This window comes from Lissotriton helveticus, chromosome 2_1 (assembly GCF_964261635.1).
Source record: "Lissotriton helveticus chromosome 2_1, aLisHel1.1, whole genome shotgun sequence".
NCBI lineage: Eukaryota > Metazoa > Chordata > Amphibia > Caudata > Salamandridae > Lissotriton > Lissotriton helveticus.
Genome location: NC_136059.1, coordinates 1,235,989,146 through 1,236,012,501, shown reverse-complemented (window position 1 = coordinate 1,236,012,501; position 23,356 = coordinate 1,235,989,146). Strand labels below are relative to the sequence as shown.

At 40.3% G+C, this 23,356-nt stretch overlaps 1 protein-coding gene across 7 annotated transcripts in view; it reads left to right on the top strand.

Moving 5' to 3' along the window:
• The window catches only part of LOC144818585 (uncharacterized), a 285,727-nt gene that overhangs the window by 5,819 nt on the left and 256,552 nt on the right, over positions 1 to 23,356 (top strand). For all 7 annotated transcript variants that reach the window (XM_078676128.1, XM_078676129.1, XM_078676130.1 and 4 more), the window contains exon 3: positions 2,647 to 2,725. The gene's annotated coding sequence lies outside the window, so the exon portion shown is untranslated. The remainder of the gene's footprint in view (positions 1 to 2,646; positions 2,726 to 23,356) is intronic.

The window sequence follows — 23,356 nt, the reverse complement described above, 5'->3', positions numbered from 1 at the left end:
TTCTGACAAATTGCAGCTCCTTTGAAAAAACGTTCCTGGTGTTGGAAAGTAGTGGATAATGTAATGAAATATATTTCAGTCCACAATGTTGACATAGTTGCGTACATGTACAACATATCCTGTCTACATGCTGTGTATGTGCATAACTTGTTTACACACGTGCATATCCTGATCATGCTGTTTGAACATAGCAGGTGACCACTGTTCTGTTTTTACTCTTTTGCCAGAGACACGCATTGGTCCCCACACTTAAGTCAACTTATCAAATGAATTCCCAGTTCTACATGATATGATTTCCACATGCTGTAACTCAGATTTTGTTTCGAAACCCTCTCAAGCAAAAAAGTTACTTATCTTTGGTAGTAGTCTTTCTGGTGCATACTCTATCTGCATAATCCTCGCCATAAGAATATCCCCACGCGTCCGATTATATCTGTAACTTTTTTATAGCTCTCTTTTGTTGAAAACTGAGCAGGCGTGATGTCACTGGAGCTTATTGCACCACCCAGTACATGAATATCATGTTTGGGATTTGTACTGTTTTGCATTTTTACTCTATTACTGTTTTGGTACTGCATAATAACTTTACATGTTGCCCTTAATAGAGCCTGTTTCTCTATGCCATGGTTAGCAGGTGGGTTGAGCTCCGGTTAATTTAGTGATCTTAAGGGTTCATGCCGACATGGTGCTCCTGAAATGGTATCCCTATGTACCAATCTGCTCCCAGATCGCCCTGTAACTCTGCCACTGCCCTGGATGTGGCCACCGTCATATCTGGGGCCCCCCACCATGGCAGGCTCCATAACCACCTGCAAACTGCGATTACCAGTCTTTCTAGCTGGACAAGTCCTATCAACCTCTGACATGTGTGTACCCCATCCCTATAGGGGGTACCATGTGGTGTTTGCACTAAAGAGGCAATGCCAAATTTACCAAGCAGGTCTTATTTAATTTGATTATAAATTAGAGTTGACCCAAGCCCTCCTGCTAGATGTGCTTGTGCATGGCTTATTTCCCTTACCGTAGAAAAGTTCGATGGCCGCCACTGAAGTTGGTAACTACTGTTCTCTGTTTTAACCACAGCTTTATTTAACCCTCCGTAGGAATGTTCGATGGCCTCCTGGGAAGTAGAGAACTATTGTTCTCTTCTTTAACCACAGTTACGGGGAATGTCCCTCTGGTGCCCTCTGTGCCAATATAGCTCTTCTGGTTAGTGATTGCCAAGCTGTTCATTTACCCCGCACTGCCCAGTCCCTAATTTCAAGATTAGCTGGTAAGCATCGTGGAGTTCGCCTCTCAGGCCATCAGTATATTTGTTAACAAGTTATTGTTTAAGTCCAACACCTTACCCTTATCTCTACCCGCTGACCTCCACTTGTATGGGAGAACCCCACCAACAAGAATTATTACCCCCATATGGAATATAAAACTACTGCTCTCTTCGTAAACACAGTTCTGACTGATATGATGCATTGTGCACTGCTTGCAAATGTGTGCATTTACATTTGAGGTTAACTAAGCCCTTGTATACCCCCCTCCTTTGTTAGTCCCAAATTTGGGGGTTCAAACTGATAACCGTGTGCTGCACCAGCAAGTGAAATATGAACTTCCCTGGAGAGGGTAATTAGGTGTAAACAGAGTGGAGCCTTGTGACCAATTGCCCCCGAAACCCCCCCCTCCCGCCTGAGCTAGCACCATAGGCATGGCCCTCTCCACGTAGAAATCATATCACATGTATCGAATTTAAGTTGTTCCATGTCCTTTTGAGACAAAGGTAGATGTAACCAAGGGGGGGGTCCGAGGTCCCCTAAGGTTCTCCTAATATCCTGCTACATTTCCAGTTCTCATTACATGCAAAACCCATCAGTCTGACTGCGCTATTCAGCTGCTGTGTCGCCATGCTGGTGTCCCCACCATAATGTAGGTCGTCCATAGCCAGATTTTGCTAAAGGTATATCAGAGTACCGAAAACGATGCAACTGCTATTGCTTTTAGATTTGTCAGTACATGGAGTAAACATATGAGCACATTTACCTCCACCTTCTAAATATGAATGCAATATGTGTTCTGGTAATTGTCAGCATTTGTGCTTCAAACCATTATTTCTCCACCCTATAGGAATCACAGCACACTTTTTGGAATAACAAATTTAGCAACCCAGCAGGCTGAATGGTGGCTTTTTTTTTGCTTAAGTGCAGGATCCCGTTACCCATACTCTCATGTTTACAGAGTGCACATCCTTTATAGAAATGGCCAAAAGGAAAACGTATTTAAAACCCAATCTATTTACAGGTGCCTGCCAGTGTACCCATTTGCCCATATATGGGCAAATGTAACGCCAATAGCATAGTGGATCCCGCCTCCCTACCATCGAATGCACCCCCAGTATTCTGCTTCATTTCCTGTCCATATTGCATGTAAGCCCCTCACCGCCTGACTGCGATATTTAGATGCTGTGTCGCCATGCTAATGTCCGCACCCCATCGTAAGTCGTCTAATTCCAAATTTCTGCTAATGTATACAATGGAGCAGACAAGTGGGTGGGAACATGAGGAGAAAAATATGTAAAAATACCTGCTGTTTCTTGAATAATGGAAATGGCAAATGTTTTTTAATACAATGTAGCCTTTATGTCCTCTAACCCAGTGTTTCCTGAACCTTTGGAACAGCAGCACAATTGTTAGATGACAAATTCCACAACCAGCCTAGCTGCAATGGCATTAAGGTGGGTCATTTGTTGCTTAACTGAAGCACCATGTAACATGCACTCGTTTACGGATTGCACATACTTTGGTGAACTGACCAGACATTTGCACAGTTTTAGTGATAAACAATTGCGAACAAATTAATGATGTCCAATCTGGTTTCAGTGAATGTTTGTCTATTGTGCATCTGCCAATGAGTACCGTGATTTTATTTTGGCTGTGCTAAAATTGTTGCCTGGCCACACTTTAGGATTATAGAATTGTGCTAAATATCTTGTTTTCTTCACTGTTGGGTGAGTCCCGTACATTCACAGATATTTCTTTACATTCTCGTTCCTGACTGCAAAATGGAATGAGATTGCAAGCACCAGTCCCGGACAAATAAAATGTAGGATTGTCTGTCAGGGGCCATTGCTTTGTCTTCGCCCTCTGTGGTGGGATCTGAACTGCTATGACAAAGCGTCAATGAGGCCTCATCAATCATGTTTACTCGTTCATCTTGCGATACACATTTCTTGTTATAAATAATCTGTTCCCTATCCCTGGTACTTTGTAGTAATCAATGATGCAAACAACAGGGCCTTTACAAGGCTGGAAGCATGGTTGCTTAATCTAGGAATTGGTTCATTTTACTCGTGGCCTCCTGCAGAGTAGGACTGGGTTGAACGCTTTTGCATGAGCTGCCTTTTGGTATCCAGTTCCGGTCCTGCTTAACTTCACAAAACCAGACTCGCCTCGCACCTTCCCTCCCCTCCAATACTGTCATCAGGGAAGGCAAACAAGTAAACTTTCCCCTCAAGTCTGCCAACATGCACCAAAAGCCGAGGTAAGATCGTAGTTGCCCTTACTCAGGGCTTTAAGTCAGATAAATAAACTGGGGGAAGGGAGGGGGGCTCTCATAAGGAACTTGGCTGATGTAATGAAGGGCATTGTTTAACCCCTTGGCCGCGGCAGTAATTCCGCCGCGGCGCTAGGGGGCAGGGGGGCCGCGCGGCGCCGCCATGCTCGTGACGGAACCATTCCTTCACGAGCCACGGTGGCACTGTGCTTGTGACGGAATGGTTCCGTCACGGCCCCGCCAGCTCAATAAAACACGCCGCGAAGGTGCGAAATCAGCGCCGCACAGGCGCGCCCGCCTGGCCGTGACGGAACCATTCCCTCACCAGCACAGCCCCACCGTGGCTCCTGACGGAATGGTTCCGTCACGAGCACGCAAGGGGTTTAAATACTTAAGCTAAAAACCTGTACTTAGTATAGTGTGCTGCCCCAAATGGTATTTTGCTGCTTCTGTCCATTCGTCCAGCTATATAACACAAAAAGTAACATTACACCTACAAGAAGACTGGACTTTTGGCTTTGTCAATGGTCGTAAATTGCATAAGATAAATCAGCAACATCTATGACTTCGCTGTATATCATTTTGAAATTGTTTCAGGTTCTGTGCGAGAGGTTGAGGTGTAATGCGAGAGCTGACGGCTTTCAAGGTGAGAAGGCAGGTTCGAGGCTCACCTTGGCTCAAAATCCTGTGATTCAAAACATCGATATGACCATATATGGTGGAGATCCTGTAAAGCGCTACAAGTTTGCGCTGTGTAAAACTTAAAAAGGAGTTTCTTTCAGATTACATCAAAAGCAGTGACGGTTGCAAGGTTATTATTTTTTTTTTCACCCTGAGGGTAATAATGGAGAGCGTGATATGGACACGTTTCAGCACCTGCTTTTAAGAATTGCTGGTGCTATGCACCGGCCAGACCTGGCCCACTTAAAGGCCTGCCTTTACTCTCCTTCCTAGGCCCCTCCTGTGTAGTGCAGCCAAGGATGAGAGAGCGGCCTTAACTTGCAAGAGCGTAGCTGTCTGGCATTTGCTCTGTCACAGTAGAGGACTAGTGATCCAGCGGCCTATAGAAAATATGCCATAAACAACGCTACCCAACTCTATAACCTATAAAATAATTTTCTACACTAACTCATGGACCCATTTACTAACATGACATATTTGGGCCTACTGAATCAGGTGGTCAGATTAAACCTAAATATATTTATTTTACAAATTATATACATCTATATACATTCTGCAGTAACGATATCATTTGAATAAATCATAACTATTTAATTGACCACCATTGGCGATGGCATCTAGCTAATAGCAACCCTCACTTCTAAATAATCAAGACCAGCTTGTTTGTCAAAAGTAAGATTTTATTAACTAATTTATGATATTTCAAAATATAGTTTTATAAATGCAATTTTATTAGCATTAAAGTAAGCATGTTTGAAAAGATTCATGAGAAAAATACAGTTTTAAGCAAGAGAATCATAGTTTGAGTAAGAATTAAAAGTTTAGCATTTCTAAAACCTAAGTCCCTAGCTAAGCTAAAATGAATGAAAATTATAGTAAAGTTCTTTGAGGATTCGTACGTGCTCCACGCAAAGTCCAGCAGCACTTCACCCTCATCGGAAAGTCAGAAAGCAGCAGCCAGCCCATCCCTAAGGGCATGACTTTTTATACCTTTCTATGCTAGCTAATCTAAGTAAAGGAAAGTTTTCTGAAAACCACGACGTCCCATTGGCTAAAAGTGACAAGTGACATGTCACCCACATTTCAAAACTTCCATTAGGTCACATTTCTTTAGGACCATTGTCTTTTCCAAACGTGATCTGGAGCTTCCTAGATTTGCAACAATTGTAAATCAATGTTCTCGCTGCGTCCATTACACTTCCGCGGGTGCCAAGTTAGAGCTGACAAATTGTTCCTTTCTACTGGTTTTTGACCTTGGCCACGTCCGACAAAATGATGACAGCACGTCAGATTTGCTTAGTGAATGCAGCTTTAGTGAACACTTTTTCAAAATGGGCATCTCGTGGTTCTTGTAGAAGTAAAATTCAGCTTTTAGCAAACTCGAGCAAACTAGGCCCAAAAGCAGGCAACTTAATTTTCTAGTATAAAACAAACACAAGAAAAGTATTAATGAAAGAAATAATGTTGATTCTGTAACCACCCTTCGTTTTCTAAATGATTAACCCTCCCAATTAGTCTAATGTTATCTAGCAATTGCAAACAAATAAAGCAGCATTTTATATCTACCAGTCTTCATGAAATCCATGAAACCTTATATGCACCTAGAATAGTAGAAATGACACCACATAAACAAGGAAAGCAAAAATAAGCACATGCCTCTTTTAAGTTTGCTGCAGTTAGTAATGACAAAAACGAAAACAACAAATTATTTTATTATTTTGCACGAACAAAAGATGCAACACTTATGCACGTTTATGAGCACACATATTAGTCCCTCCATGTGTAAAGTTTAATCCTAAAAACATGTGTCTGCAAAATCCTCGGAATTGGCATATCGTTCTCTGTGTAATTCCTGTAACTCAATCTCCCTTTCTTCTTCCTTTTTGAGCTTATAAATCCTTCTCTTTTCCTTCATTTGCTTCTTTCTTTTATGCAGCAAACAACCAATTTTTGTCAAAATAAAAATGAATATTATTATAATCAAAGGTGCCAAAATCTTGCCAAGAATTGAACTTCCAATATCATGGAACCAACTTTTAATTGCTTGGAATCTTTTTGAAAGTTTATCTGTAAAATCATCTTCTTCTAAAGGAATTATCTCTGAATGCATTTGTGTAATGTTCTTAATGTACATCTCAATATTCTTACTTTCATCAGGTATATATGTGCAACAATGTTGCACATGCAAAATCCACAGACTCCTCCCTCTTTTGCTAGGAGTATGTCTAAAGCAAGGCGATCTTGAATCACCATGGATCTGATTGCAATTACCTCAACATTCACTAATTGGAATCCATCAGCTGTGTCTGTTGATAATCTGTCAACAATTGTGGACAATTTTCTGATTCTCCCTGCATTTAGGGTTATACCAACAAAAGGTATCACTGCTTGAAAAATGTCTCCCAGAACTTCTGTAAAAGTTTCTCTTTTAACTCTATTTACATAATTATGAATTTTGAACAATCCTTCTGAATCTCTGTCAACATGAAACACTTTAGGAAAAACAATTCCCACATAACAAGTTCCATACCAATGGTCTGGAAGGTTGTAGTAGGCCTTGTCACCACAAACAAAATAAATCCCAGGAAAGATTGGATCTTTCCCACCTTTGAATCCCCAACCTCCCAAAATCTGGTAAGTATCTTCACAGTTACTTGCACCTACAAAGTAATTATCAAAAAGTGTATTATCTCTTCTAATGCAAAGCTTTCCACTAACTGGTTTGTCTATGTGAATTGCAACATTTTCAAGCATTTTGCCATTTAACTTCTCATCTTCTTTCTGCCAGAACCTGGACTTAGTCTGCTTGACTAATTCATTTCTTTTATAAATTGCTCTCCTTTCCTCAACCAGGTTCAAAAATTTCTTTCCCTCAGCACTTAATTTGCAGGTTAGATTATTCTTGTAAGCATACTCATAAGTGAGTTCATTAGTAACAAGGAAAAATTCCCTCATTTGTTTAGCTTTCTTATGCTTATTTAAAGCACCCTCAATTTTTATATTCGCAAAAATCTCGTCAAAATCTGAATAATAATATTCTAAGCGTCCAGTTTGATAAAATAAGCTAGTTAACACACTACATGTTACACCATATGTAAGAGGAAGCATATTGTATGTCACTCCCTCAGAAACAGAAGCAGGTAACTTTACGCACACATAACAATCCTTTGCGTCCATTACCTTGACATATTCACTCAAAAGCTTTGTGAATGTATTACTGGAAAAATCACTAATAGTTTTATCTTGATGAATGTTAGGTTGATGATCAATAACTTTTGCAGATGTACTATGTTTAATTTGACTAACTGAAGCTTTACTTGTCATATTAACTTTGTGTAATTCTCTGTTCATCTCCAAGGGGATAATCACAGCTAAAACTAACCAGAGCAGAATTAAAATGAGCAGACACACCAGAGTCATCTTACAGCATCTTTTGAAAACAGAACACCTTGAAGTGCTCTCCTTAACATAAGGCATTCTTGGTTAGTTTTGCCTCACAAGAAAAACAAAAATTTATTTTAAATTTCTAAAAAAACTAATTATTTATTTATACCCCCCTTTTAAAATGATTTTTTTTTTTTTTTTTTAAACCCTAAACAAGATTTCTTCGACCTTATGTCATACATAAGTTTTCTTCAACTAAACAGTTTTTCTTCGACCTTGTGTCGGCTAACAAGATTTCTTCAGCCTTTTGCCAAATTAACAATTATGTACTTCAATCATTGTCACTAATCTCCTCGATTTCGTCTTCTTCCTGACTACTATCATAAATGTCAATGACAGGTGGAATTACTAAATAAGTCCACTCAGGAGATTTGTATTTCTGGTTTGGCCTTATAATCCTTCTTCCTTTTCTCGACACCACTTCAATTTTTCTTCCAACTCCAACTTCTTTTCCAGGACTCTTTTGACTACTGATTTCTTCAACTTGTTCTTTTGGTTTCTTGATCAATCTGACTCTCAATCTTCCACCAGGCCAGTAGTCTGCTTTTCTCACAAATTTATTTCTTGGTTCAGAAACATTTGATTCTGACTTCCAAGCCCTTTTCCTTTTGCTTTCACTTTCACCATCCACGTCACTTTCTTCAGTTTCGTAGTCTGAAATTTCAATCGACTCAGGAACTTCTCTATTCGGCAGTTTTACTCCTTCAGGAACACCTCTTTGTTTTCCAATACTGGTACTCGGTAATTCGTCTTCGTCTTCTTCTTCAATTACCTCCAACTTCCCAGATTTTGGATTTCCGTTCTTTACTTCAGAGCTTGACTTCTGCTTTTCGATACTCTCCTGGTCTGAAACTTCTTTTTGTTCCGCTTCTCTGTTTCCAACAGAACTAACTGAATCCTCAGTTATCTTTCCTTTTAATAGATTCTCTTCACCTTCAGAATCTATTTCAATAATTTCCAAGTCTTTTCTTGTCAAATTTCCATTCACAGGTACAGGTTCCAGATGTCGACCTTCCTGTCGATCTTCAGAATCTGGATTTGTTTCACCTTCTACTTCAGAATCAGAATCATCTGTAGTATCACTTTCAACATCAGAACTTTCAGGAGTTGGTACTGGAATAGTATGACTAGGATGAATCCAACGCTTCAATCCCTTGCATTTCACTGCATTAGTAGTGATCAGAATTATTTGTCTAGGCTTCTGCCATCTAGGAGCCAGACAATTTCTTCTCCGATGTACTTTTGTTCTGACCCAATCACCAGGCCTCAGATCATGTGTCAAAACTTTTTCATTTGATTGTGCTTCAGTTCCCACCTGATTAGACACAGAAGTCACTATATCAGATAACCTTTTACAGTAATCCAAAATAGCACTGTCATTTATGCTCAACAGTTTGCCTACAGGTACAAAAGCTTGCCTCATAACTCTTCCCATTAAAATTTCATGAGGACTCAAACCTGTCTTTTTATCTGGTGTACTCCTTAATGACATTAGAACAAGTGGAAGAGCATCTGTCCACTTTACACCTGTCTCAAGACACATTTTTCCAATTCTGTTTTTAATTGTCCCATTAATCTGTTCCACTACCCCAGATGCCTCTGGTCTGTATGCACAGTGGATCTTCTGCTCAATGCTCAAAGCTTCACATATTAATTTCATCAATTTGTTATCAAAATGGCTTCCTCCATCACTCTCAATAGTGACTGGAAAACCGTACCTTGGGATAATTTCTCTGAGCAGCAGTTTTGCTACTGTAATTGAATCACAATGTCGTGTAGGAAATGCTTCTACCCATCTTGAAAATAAACAAACAATCACAAGAACATATTTTAAGCAATTGTTAAGGGCATTTCAATGAAATCTATTTGTAACCTGGTAAAAGGACCACCTTCTCGACCAATTATTCCTGTCCCCACCACTGATTTTCTGTTTGGATTCATTTGTTGGCATGATAAACACCTTTGACAAAAAGATTCTGCAGTTGTTCTAAATTTAGTATTGAACCAAGTTTCTCGAAAAAGTCTGATCATAGAATCTCTTCCAAGATGAGCCGGACCATGATATAATCTGGCCATGTCAGCAATCAAGCAATTTGGTAAGACTACTCTGCCATCTTTGTAAACCCACACTCCATCTTCATCTCGTGGTCTACAATCTGATCTTAACCACAGATCTTTTTCCTCATCATCTGCTTCATTCTGTAAATCTCTAATTTCATGCCATGTTTCTACAACTGTTGTTAGCATTAATGAATTTGAATCAGATTCTTTACTCTTTTCCCGATTATATGCACAACCTTTTCTTGCGCAGTATTTTGCTGTTTCATCAGCATAGGCATTGCCTTTTGAAATATAATCCACTCCTTTAGTGTGCGCAGCACACTTTACAATTGCGATTTCTTTCGGCAACTGTATTGCTTCAATTAATCTTTTAATGAAAACTGCATTTTTAATTGGTGACCCTGCTGATGTCATATAGCCCCTCTGAGACCAGAGTTGTCCATAATCATGCACAACTCCATACCCATACTGACTATCAGTAATGACAGTAACTCTTATATCTTTTGATATTTCACATGCACGAATCAAAGCAATCAATTCAGCCACTTGTGCTGAACGAATACCTTCAAGACATGATGCTTCTTCAACATCTGCAACTGTACAGACAGAATATGATGCTTTTAAAACACCTCCCTCTGTCCTTAGACAGGAGCCATCCACAAAGTAGACAACATCAGATTCAGGTAAAGGTACATCTTTGATGTCCTGCCTTGGTTTGGTACAAAATTCCATGACATCCAAACACTCATGTTCAATTTCAATATCATCGATAATTTCAGAATCAGGCAGTAATGTAGAAGGATTCAGATTTAAACATCTTGAAATCGAAACATTATCTGCTCCCAATATGATTTTCTCATATTTTGTCAATCTGCTGCTTGTTAAATGCTGAGTTTTACCTCTTGTCAGTAATATTTCAACTGAATGAGGCACAAACTTTCACAGGAAATCCCATAATGATTCCCTCACTTTGTTCAAGACTGACACTTGTAGCTGCAACTGCTTTCAAACAACCGGGTAATGCTTTTGCAATAGGATCAAGAACTGCAGAAAAGTATGCAATAGGTTTCTTTAGATTTCCATGTCTTTGAATCAACACAGACAATGCACATCCTTCTCTTTCACTGCAATACAGTTCAAAACCTTTCTCATAATTCGGCATACCCAAAGCAGGAGCTTGACATAAACTCTTTTTCAAGTTCTCAAAGGATTCCATCTCAGCTTCATTGAGAATAATTGGATCCTTTACATCAGATTTTGTCAATCTCTGTAATGGTTTCGCAATTACTGAAAATCCACTTATCCATTGCCGACAGTAACCAACCATTCCCAAGAACATTCTAACCTATCTCTGTGTCCTTGGAGGTTGCATTGCCTGAATCATTTTTATTCTCTCAACTGTCACTTGCCTTTTTCCCATTGCAATTCTGTGACCAAGATATTTCACTTCTTGTTTGCAAAACTGCAATTTTGCTGGGGACACTTTGTGTCCCTCATCAGCAAGACGATTCAACAGTATAATTGTGTCTGTCACACAATTTTCTCTTGTCTTAGCAGCTATCAACAAATCGTCGATATACTGCACCAACGTAGACCTACCAGGTAAGTCTAGGTTTTCCAAAGATCTTTTTAACAACTCATTAAATATTGAAGGACTTTCTGTATAGCCCTGAGGGATTCTACACCATCCGAGGGTCTTACCTTGGAATCTGAAAGCAAAGATTTCATAACTGTCTGGATGTAAAGGAACAGTAAAGAATGCATTGCAAAGATCGATGACAGTGTACCATTCCGCATCATGTGGAATCTGATACAAAATAACTGCTGGATTTGGAACCACAGGGCAACATGGAACAACAATCTGATTAAACTTTCTCAAATCTTGTACAATCCTATATGTTCCATTTGACTTTTTAATTCCCATAATCGGTGAATTACAAGGACTACTCTCCATTTCTTTTAAACACCTTGTTTGATGAATTTTTCAATCACAGGTATAACACCTTCAATTGTTTCTGCTTTCATTTTATACTGTGGAATGTTAGGAAATTCTATTCCCTGCTTCAATGTAATTTTGACTGGATCTACGTTTTTCATCAGACCCATCTCATTCCCAGTAAAATCCCATATTTCAGATTTCACTGTTTCCTTAAGCTCTTCAGGTAAATCTTTCTTCTCAAATGCAGGAAATAATTTTGTTTCATCTGTTTCCATCAGCATCATTGTCATCCTGTACAAACCATCTTCCTCCATTGTTTGTAACTCGACCCCATCAGGAGAACAATATATTCTACAATTCATTTTGCACAGTATGTCTCTGCCCAATAAATTCACTGGACTACTGTTACAAACCACAAACCTGTGTTTGTCTTTGAAATTTCCAATTTCAACTGGAATTGGATCAGTTAAGTCAGTTTTAATTTGTTGATTGCTTACTCCAACAACTTGGATTGTATCCCCAGAGAGATGTAGGTTTTCAATTTCCACTGATCTAACAGTAGAACGGGTAGCACCAGTGTCCACTAGAAAAGTGATGTCTACATCATTAACTTTCCCATTTACAAATGGACCAGACTGGTCAACCTCAAGAGTGGCTCCAACAACACACTCTTCCTCCTCTCTCGGGCACCGTCAGTAATAATCATCAGAATCACTATCTTGGCTTTCTGTTAACAAAAATTGTTGTGAAGCATTTTGTATTTGCACCCTTTGTTGCTTTTGTGGTTTTATTACCTGTTCATTTCCTTGAAATCCCACACCAGAATTATATTTTTGAACTCCCCCACAATTGGGAAATGGTGGTTGTGGCAATTGATTCTGACTGTTATTCACCTGTTGCTGCAACTGTCGCTGAATGTTTAACTCGTTTAACCCCTGTTGTATCTGTAGCTGTTGCTGCAGGTCAACATCATTCTGCATCTGTGGATTTAATAATGGATTCTTTAAATTTTTAGGAGGTTTAGGACACTCGTCTCTCCAATGTCCAATTTCGCCACAATTAAAACAAGGTAGTCTTTGCTTCAACTCTTCTATTTTTGAGCTAAATTTCTTTGGGAAATTATTACCTTTAAACTTTCCTTGCATCTGGTTCGAATTTCCAGTTTGAACAAAATTTGTATTCTTATTTCCCATGCTGGCAATCTGTTGCTCAGCCACTTTTACCTGAGCCCACATGGCTTTTTCTTTGAGCTTCTTTTGTCTTACTTCTAACTCATCGCTGCAATACTTAGCCTTTCTCAATATATCATCAACAGAAAGTGCTTGCCATCCAACAATGCTATTCCTGATCATGTCTGCAATTTCAGGTTTCAAGCCATAAACAAATCTATAGACAAAATGACTCATGTCTTTTTCATCCAATTTTTCATAGCCACTGTATTGTTTAAAAATTAATAGTAACCTCTCATAAAAAGAATGAACTGATTCTTTTGTTTCCTGATTTGTCCTTTCTATTTTAACCCAATCCACTTCTTTGGGTGGAATTTTATTTTTCAACCAGTAAATTACTTTTTCGTAAAAATCCATTACAAGGGGATTTGGAGCACCTGTTTCTTTGATTCGTTCAGGTTCTGTTTTTGGCCAACTTATTGATATTTTGCATTCTGTCCAAAGATCTGATGGGACGACAATGTCGAAAAATCCATCCAGATCAATCCACAAAACTTTTGAGACTTTGATAAATCTATCTACTTGTCTATACCATTCCACTGGCTTCTCCCTTAATTTCGGAAAATCATTTGTGAATAGTAGTATGTCCTGTCTTGACCATGGGACATGAACATATCCTCCCCCTGCAATCTCCCTCATTGGAAATTGTTTTGACAGTTTTTCCAATTTCTCGTCTTCCTTCTTTTTCGTCCATTTCACTCTCCACTTATTCAGTTCTCCCAGCTTTTTAATGTAAACAATCAAATCTTTTATGTGCAGTATTCTCCCCATTGAGTTCAAACTCTCAATTTCATTTTCTGAAAAGTCTAATCTGTAATGTTTTGCAAAATTCTTTTGTTTACTTACATCAATTTCAAGTTCAGCTGCTAGTTCTTCTAACTGATCATATTTATTCTTCGTTTTCCATTGAATACTTTTACAAATGAACAGTAGTTCATCATCTCGATAGTAATTTAAACTATCAGGACCAATGGTTCCAATTATTAATTCCTCAATATTAGCTTTTAATTTAGCCACATCAAGTTTCGGTGTGGTCACCCTGACTTCAGAACTCCCTACATCAGATTCTGCACCCATCGGTGTTTTAGGAGATAAATCCTCATTAAAAGTTAAATCTGGCATTCTCGATCTTGAAGAGTTTATTTCAGATATATCTGTATAAAATTTTTCAGCAACTTTCTGAATTTCTGCATTTAAAGGAATAGTCAACCCTGTCTTATTTGTTTCTCTTTGTTCAAAAACAGGCTGAACAGGACCAATTGTTACTGGAACTGTCACAGCTTCCATGCCTTTTGTTATTTGTCGAATTAATTCTTCCTTAGATCTTAAATATTCAGAAGAATCAACAGCCTCAACATTTCTGGTTTCTCTTGTATATTCTTTTGGAGCTTCCCTTGCTCTTGGAGTCATTGAAAAATGTCTACCTTCATTCCGAACATTATCAAATTCTGTTCTTCTTGGAGTTTCAATAATTTCACAATTATTTGGATAAAGTTTTGGAGCTTCATTAATTGGAGGTGCACTCGGTGAAGTTTCTGTAGAAACTACCGGAGTCGACCATGATATAGGAGGTCTCAAAGGCTGATTCTTTCTAGCTGTAGTATATATTTCTTCCATAACTGCATCTTCAGATTCGCTTTCTAAAGGAGCACTATTTCTTTTTTCAGTAGCTTTCCCAGCAGGAGTACCTAAAACCATTTCTTGAATTAAATACAATCCTTCACTCATGTTTCCCTGTCTCCACATTCGCAATCTGTCTTCATGAGTTTCCCTTCTCCAAGCTGGAGATTTAGAAGGTCTTTTAATTCCGCTAGCTTCCCTTTGTAACTGATACATCTCATCCTCCCACTCAACTAAAGCTTCAAATTGAGTTGGTCTCGGTTTTGGACTAAGAGCATTCATTTTCTCTCGTAAATTTCTCAAAACCTTTACATTAAATGAACCATCATCGGGCCAAGTTAGAACGCCATCATTCTTTGTATAGCGTTTCCAGCTATCAAACCATAAAACAGTATGATATCCATATTCTCCTTCCATGTACGCCGCAGGTGTTTTGTACTTATGAAGTAATTTACCACCTCGCGTTTCAATTTTCTTGTCTGGCGAAATTAAATTTTTAAGTTTCTGAAAAAATGTTGGCTTTTTCTCGACATGTTTAAAATGATAACTCATTTTTAAGAGTTAAATTTAATTCACAAAATCGTTCGTAAAATATATCCGGGATGTTCCGCAAAAGCAACCAATCTGTGCGCGAAACACACTAACTATCCAATGACAGTTGAGCTACGTCACTTTTTGCTCAACAAATAAAATGGAGTTTTTCTGAAGGACCAATCCGCTTATAGGTCGTCAGAGATTCAAGAACCAATCAGAGTACGGCTTGTGACGTAGGTCACCCAATCCCAGCGCGGCTCTGTGACGTATACAGCAGCTGCGGTTTCTCGTTTCTCACTCCTAGCGCTTACCCCTCCTTCACAAAATCTTTTCACAGCGCCATTTTAAGAACACTTTTCAGTGTAAATTAATTCTTTAAACAATGACAATAAGGACTCATCTGTTTGTTTCACTATTTAGGATAGTTTTCATACATACAAGTATCCACACTTCGGAATAGTCTGCGCTATTCTCACTAAGGATAATTTTCAATTGTCAGTAGAGCAACTCTTACCCCACCCTTCTAACACGTAAAATTATGAACTCGTTTTCCTCTGAACGCACCGCGAAGTGACAGTTCGAAAGTTCCACTTGAACATAAATTCCAAATCAAACTCGCACTTTCACACGGAAATTTCCTATCTACAAGCACACATGAAATCCGTACAGGACTCTCACCTGTTTATAGAAATCATGCACCGTTAGCAAAATGACGACGTTATCCGTACAGGACTCTCACCTGTTTATAGATATAAAACATGTACCCTTACAGGACTTTAACCTGTTTATAGATAATCATGCACCGACATTACTCTACCCTTCACTCAAGCTCGAATATACCCAATACTCTTATCACAGTGAGTTTTATGGAAGGCGCTTTGTCCCTATTCTCATGCTGCTCTAATTTCTTAGGTAATCCTCACTATTCAAGATTCGTACCTAGCCCTAACACTGTGTTGCACGGCGACAACACCTGTGGTACACGGCGATACCACTTGTGATACTCGGCGATATCACTACAAACAGAACAGATGACTTGCGTGACTAATTTCTCGTCACACAATCTATACCGGTATAGCTTACAGATAGCACGAAAAACAAACTCGACATGTGTTAAAACATCGATCCTATTTCCATACCATAACACTAAAGTAGCCCTTAGCAACCAACATATTACCTTGGTTACCCTTAGCAACCATCAATTTCTGCTACCAGAGAATTGATCCAGCGGCCTATAGAAAATATGCCATAAACAACGCTACCCAACTCTATAACCTATAAAATAATTTTCTACACTAACTCATGGACCCATTTACTAACATGACATCTTTGGGCCTACTGAATCAGGTGGTCAGATTAAACCTAAATATATTTATTTTACAAATTATATACATCTATATACATTCTGCAGTAACGATATCATTTGAATAAATCATAACTATTTAATTGACCACCATTGGCGATGGCATCTAGCTAATAGCAACCCTCACTTCTAAATAATCAAGACCAGCTTGTTTGTCTAAAGTAAGATTTTATTAACTAATTTATGATATTTCAAAATATAGTTTTATAAATGCAATTTTATTAGCATTAAAGTAAGCATGTTTGAAAAGATTCATGAGAAAAATACAGTTTTAAGCAAGAGAATCATAGTTTGAGTAAGAATTAAAAGTTTAGCATTTCTAAAACCTAAGTCCCTAGCTAAGCTAAAATGAATGAAAATTATAGTAAAGTTCTTTGAGGATTCTTACGTGCTCCACGCAAAGTCCAGCAGCACTTCACCCTCATCGGAAAGTCAGAAAGCAGCAGCCAGCCCATCCCTAAGGGCATGACTTTTTATACCTTTCTATGCTAGCTAATCTAAGTAAAGGAAAGTTTTCTGAAAACCACGACGTCCCATTGGCTAAAAGTGACAAGTGACATGTCACCCACATTTCAAAACTTCCATTAGGTCACATTTCTTTAGGACCATTGTCTTTTCCAAACGTGATCTGGAGCTTCCTAGATTTGCAACAATTGTAAATCAATGTTCTCGCTGCGTCCATTACACTTCCGCGGGTGCCAAGTTAGAGCTGACAAATTGTTCCTTTCTACTGGTTTTTGACCTTGGCCACGTCCGACAAAATGATGACAGCACGTCAGATTTGCTCAGTGAATGCAGCTTTAGTGAACACTTTTTCAAAATGGGCATCTCGTGGTTCTTGTAGAAGTAAAATTCAGCTTTTAGCAAACTCGAGCAAACTAGGCCCAAAAGCAGGCAACTTAATTTTCTAGTATAAAACAAACACAAGAAAAGTATTAATGAAAGAAATAATGTTGATTCTGTAACCACCCTTCGTTTTCTAAATGATTAACCCTCCCAATTAGTCTAATGTTATCTAGCAATTGCAAACAAATAAAGCAGCATTTTATATCTACCAGTCTTCATGAAATCCATGAAACCTTATATGCACCTAGAATAGTAGAAATGACACCACATAAACAAGGAAAGCAAAAATAAGCACATGCCTCTTTTAAGTTTGCTGCAGTTAGTAATGACAAAAACGAAAACAACAAATTATTTTATTATTTTGCACGAACAAAAGATGCAACACTTATGCACGTTTATGAGCACACATATTAGTCCCCCCATGTGTAAAGTTTAATCTAGATTGAATTAGCACAACACATCACAAATCATTAATTTTATTATTCATGTTATGGAAATGTGACTTTGCGAGTTTAAACAAAATTTTGTTTTCTATCTCGCTCCATCACTAGTGACATCAGTCAGGCCCCTAAGTTGCCAGATGCGTGACCAGTGAAGAAAGAGTAGTGTGGCTTAGCAGGGGTTAGTCAAGCTTTCTGTGCCAGAAGACCGCGACAGACAGCATAATTTCAGCAGTTGGGCGAGAAGTTCAGTGCGAGGTGGCTAGTCACGTGTGAACACAGCTGAAAAGGAGTAGGGTGATTAGAGCAAGCGTTTGTCAGTGTTCATTTAAGCTTTCCCTGAAGTGAGAAGAGGGAGCGAAATGCAGTTTAGCCGTGGGATGCTTTTCCAGAATTGGATGTTTATAAAAGGTCGAATGAAATAGTGCCACGGTAAGCGCGCTACAGTATACTTTCTTAATCAGCTCACTAAATGATTTTTAGAGAACAGATACCAGTTCACGATTCGGCAAGGTTGTAGCAATGTTGGTGTGAGACACGTTTAGGAGTGAAGATACTGAACATGGGTATTGCTTTTAACTATGCATGTACATATAAAAAATGACACTAACAGTTTGTGCATTGATAAAATAACAGGAATATAAGGTATATGTCATCTCTTTTGAAATATACATGGTATTTAAAAATTATTGTTTTCATAAAGTATGTATGCCTTTAAATTGATTAGGTTTTATTTTGTTTGCACTCTAGAAACCCCCGAAGAAGGGAATTTTTTCCCGAAATGCATTGGGTGATTTGCATTAAAAACGTGGCATAAGGAAACAAGGATTCTTCTGTGTTTTTTGAAAGGCTAAGGAACAAAGCTAATGGATATAATGGATTGAAATACAACAGAGTGAAGAAAAGATTGAAGACTTTATGTTAAAATTGAGGAATAATTAAAAAAGGATTGATTACGAATTTAATTCATTAAATTCATTAATAATAGGTTGTGCAGCTATATGGAGACCAAAATGTGTCTCCTTTGCGTTTTTCCACTTAAAGGCCTGCCTTTACTCTCCTTCCTAGGCCCCTCCTGTGTAGTGCAGCCAAGGATGAGAGAGCGGCCTTAACTTGCAAGAGCGTAGCCGTCTGGCATTTGCTCTGTCACAGTAGAGGACTAGTGACATCAGTCAGGCCCCTAAGTTGCCAGATGCGTGACCAGTGAAGAAAGAGTAGTGTGGCTTAGCAGGGGTTAGTCAAGCTTTCTGTGCCAGAGGAGGGGCCGGCAAAGATCTACAACTCGTCAGTGGGCGTGGCTCTGAATCCGGCTCTGATCTTGTGGCGAGCAGCCAGTGAAGCCCTTTGTGTTGCTGAGGGAGCAGCGGCAGAGTGACTTGAGGGTGGCGGGCCTGCCAGCTCCCCTGGCTTTCACTGAGGCTGAGCGCCTTAAGTAAGTGAAGCAGCAGCCTGTCTGGGCAGTGAAGAGGTGCTGCATGCCTAGAAAGAGTGGAAAGTAAGTGGGGTGGTACCTGCCTGAGGTGTTCATCAAGGGTGTGATGCCTGACATGGGGGATTTGGGGGTTATCGCCTGCATTTAAGTCTGAGGAAGAAGGCTGCCTGCATGTGGAGCTTGGAAGGGGTGATGGCATTGCCCCTCGATAACTTATGCCTCTCCGGTGTAACTAGGGAACTTCTAAGAGGCTGAATCTGTTTCTGAGAGTCAGCAGATCTTAGTAGTTTATTTCAAAGAAGCTTAATGTGGAAACATTCTAGCCCTCGATAATCCCTGAAATATATTGTTGTGTTGTAACTATTTCAAACCCCCCAGTCTTTTTCTTCTGTAACTACTCCTGCAAAACAAGTCACAATGATTCTGCATAACTCCCTAACAGTCTTACTTACTCCAGTATTGGAACTTTCATAGATTCACATGCCTGAATCATTCCCCGTCGTCGAGACGGGAGTCTCCGGTATATAAAAAAGTAGTACTTAGTAGTATAGCAAACTGAAAAGAGGCCTAGGCCCATTTCCCTTTTGCAACCCATAGCCTTTGTTATGTAAAAAAGGCCCAAACTTTTCCCTGAACCAATCAGAGCTCCTCACCCTCTAGAACACTCCTGAGAGAACCTTCTGCCCCTCAGATTTTTCTACCGCACGTTGTGCTAGGGAGTCTCCTTTGAGCTCTGCTCAAACTCTTTACTTCTACAGTATTTTGACTTGGATTTGAGGTTTTTACATCAACCATGTCTGAGAAAGAGAAAAAAGGATTATTTAGAGCTTGTTCAACCTGCTCCAAGAAGAGGATTTATACAGATGACCCTCACAAGGACTGCATCTACTGTCTCTACCCAGACCATAAGGCAGCAGATTGTAAGGTATGTCGTACCTTTTCAAATAAGACCTTGAGAGATCGTGAGGGAAGGCTACTGATCTGGCTTCAGAAAGTCAAAGCCAGGAAGGAAATCCTCTCAAGTGATAGTGAGGAGGAATCTGTGGCGTCTAAGAGATCTCAGAAGAGAAGTAGATCTCCTCAGACACATTCCTTAGGGGAAAGACCTGAGAAGGCCCCAAAAAAGACCACTCCAGGGTCTTCAGGGCGCAGTCCCTCAAAATCCCCTTCAGTCTCATCTAAGGGGAAGAAGGGATCTGCTGGTGAGGTGAAAGGAGCAAAATCCAACTCAGATCCACCACAGTCACCTCAGAAGATCAAGATTACCATCAAACGATCTTCTTCTGCGCTTTCTGAGGAGAAATCAACTCCGTCGACGGGACCGTCGACTAAAAAGGGGCCATCGACGACGACGAAAACACCTCTGTCGTCAACGAAGAAGGAGAAGGCTGGTGAGAAAACAGCGTCGACGATTTCACCGTCGGCGACTTTATCGTTGACGGTTTCACCGTCGATGAAGGCGTTGACGACCGTGTCTACGACAGCGTCGACGACGGCAGCATCGACGAGTACTGTGTCGACGACGGCAGTGTCGACGAGGACGTCGACAAGAACAGCGTCGACGGTCACTACAACGTCAACGGTAGCGTCAACGACAATGACTTGGTCGACGACGGCGATGGGAATCTCGTCGACGGGCTCGTCGATGAGGGAAAAAACACCAGAAAAAAGGTTGGTGCCTTCGAAAAAACCTATAACACCTGAGGTTACATCTCCAAGCAAGGTCTCCCCATTGCTACCGTCTCACTTACTGGAGGAGGAAGATTCAGAGGAAGATGATGAGTATGGTATTGCCAGTAGCCCTTCGCAATTACAGGTCAAGTGCCAAGAATACGATTCTGAGGAAGAATATGGGGGTTATCAAGAACAACCCCAAAAACAACACCGATATCGACAAAAGCAACGAGAGGAGATGACCAGTGTACCATCCTCTTTGTTGAAGGATCTCCAAGGAATGTTGGAGGATTATAAGAAGAGATACCCAGCTACTCCAGTCGCTCAACAGGCCATAGAGGCTACTCCACGTCCACGTTCGGTTCCAGGAACTCCGATTCGTAGGAGAGAGATTGTGCCGGAACCTTCTGTTTGGTCCCCACCACCGACAACACACCACGATACCTCGGATGAGGATCAGGAGGATGGTGAGATTGCGGACACAAGTGCAGAATGGCATGATTATATCGCCCCATCACCTGCAACTCCTCCGCAGAGGCCAGTGGACTCTCCACCGGAGTACATTGGTGGATTTCATAATCTGATAGAGAGAGCCACTAAGAGGTTTGCACTGACCATGACAGAGGAGAAAACTGAATGTTTTCTATATGACTTTAAAGACTCGTATCGGAGATCTGTACGATCTCTACCTATAGTGTCTCATATCTGGAAAGAAGGATTGAAGGTCATGGAGACGCCAGCGACGGTAACACCGGTTCTGGCCAGACTGGATAAAAAGTATAAAGCACCGGATGATGCTCCATCTTGCCTTTTGGGTCATCCTAAACCGGATTCTGTTATCACGCAGGCGGCACAACAGAAATCCAGGAACCCATCTGCTCCGATTGCAACACCTCCAGACAAAGAGGGCAGAAGGTTGGATAACGCAGGGAAGCGTTTTTCATTAATGTCTGCTCTATTTGTAAGAGCCGCTAATGCCCTTGCTATATTGGGGAGGTATGACAGGCAGATGTGGTGCGACCTGTCTCCATATGTTAACCTGGTGCCAGATCCAGAAAAGCAGGAGGCGAAGAAAATTCTTATGGAAGGAGAGATGACTTCGGCTGAAGTCATAGACTGCGCTATGGATATAGCGACCACGGCATTTAGATCCCTGGGAGGAGCTGCGGTCCTGCGCAGGCAAGGTTGGCTGCGAGCAACAGCATTTAGGCCGGAGGTGCAAAACAGAACAAGGGGTTTTACTCCCGTTTTTTTCTTATCAAGAAAAACAAGCTCCAGTGGCGCCCCATTCTGGATCTCAGATCCTTAAACACCTATCTCAAGAAACAATCTTTCAGGATGGTATCCCTACAGGACATCCTTCCGTTATTAAACCCAGGAGATCATATGACCACATTGGACCTACAAGACGCGTATTTCCACGTGCCAATACATCCTGCACACAGGCAGTACCTTCGGTTCTGGGTAGGCGGAAGACATTACCAATTCAGGGTGCTGCCATTCGGCTTGAAGTCAGCGCCAAGAGTTTTCACGAAATGCCTGGCTCCAGTGGCGGCTGTGTTGAGGAAGCAAAGACATCAAATATTTCCGTACCTCAACGACTGGTTAGTCAAGGCACCATCAAAGACACAGGCCAGAGCGTCGACACAAGCTTGCATAGACTTATTCGCCAATTTAGGATTGACTCTAAACGAGGGAAAGTCAAACCTCCACCCAGCAAGAGTGATCACATTTCTGGGGGCAATATTTGACACGGAATGCAACAAAGCGTTTCCCTCCGAGGAAAGACAGCTGAGGATTGTGTCCCTCTTCCAAGACTTGGGAAAAAGAAATTCTCTTTCAGTCCGCAGGTACAAATCCTTGCTGGGCACAATGTCCTCTTGTATTCCACTGGTACTTTGCTGCAGGTTAAGGATGAGACCATGGCAAGAACAGATCGATCCTGTAATGAAGAGAGAGTGTTTCGAACGAGGCAGAGACGCGGCCCTACCAGAGAAGAGAACACATCCAGTTCTCAGGAGGATCACGTAAACGCTATGCCCGTTCTTGGAGGGTTTTAAAAGTTCTTAAGATACTGAACCTAATCTTCCAATAAAGTGAAATAACAGGAAAAGCTAACCTAATACAAGGATTCCTGCCCAGAAAATAGAGAGATACCACATGGGACCCCTGAGATGCGACAGGGAGGAAGTCAATTAAAGCTTCTGGGATAGTTTCATTCTCATCACCCTCAACACAGATGGGAGAGGGTGCGAGTCACTATATTTTCAAGTGAGAAACCCCAATCAAAGAAGTCCTGAAGAAGGTGCTAACTTACCAGTTGTCCTGCACCGAAACGCGTCGACGCATTTTTTGTAAATACGGAGAATCCAACCAGGGCCTAGTAAACAACGGATGTACATGAAATACTGTTACTGTTGTTTGATTTGATGTATAAATTTTGTAAGCCTTTTTGGATCCAGTGAAAAATAGTGGCAAATAGATCAAGTGACCACACTAAAACTAAGGGGGTTTAGAGTATTAGGTTCATTTTTCATTATTTGTATGTAT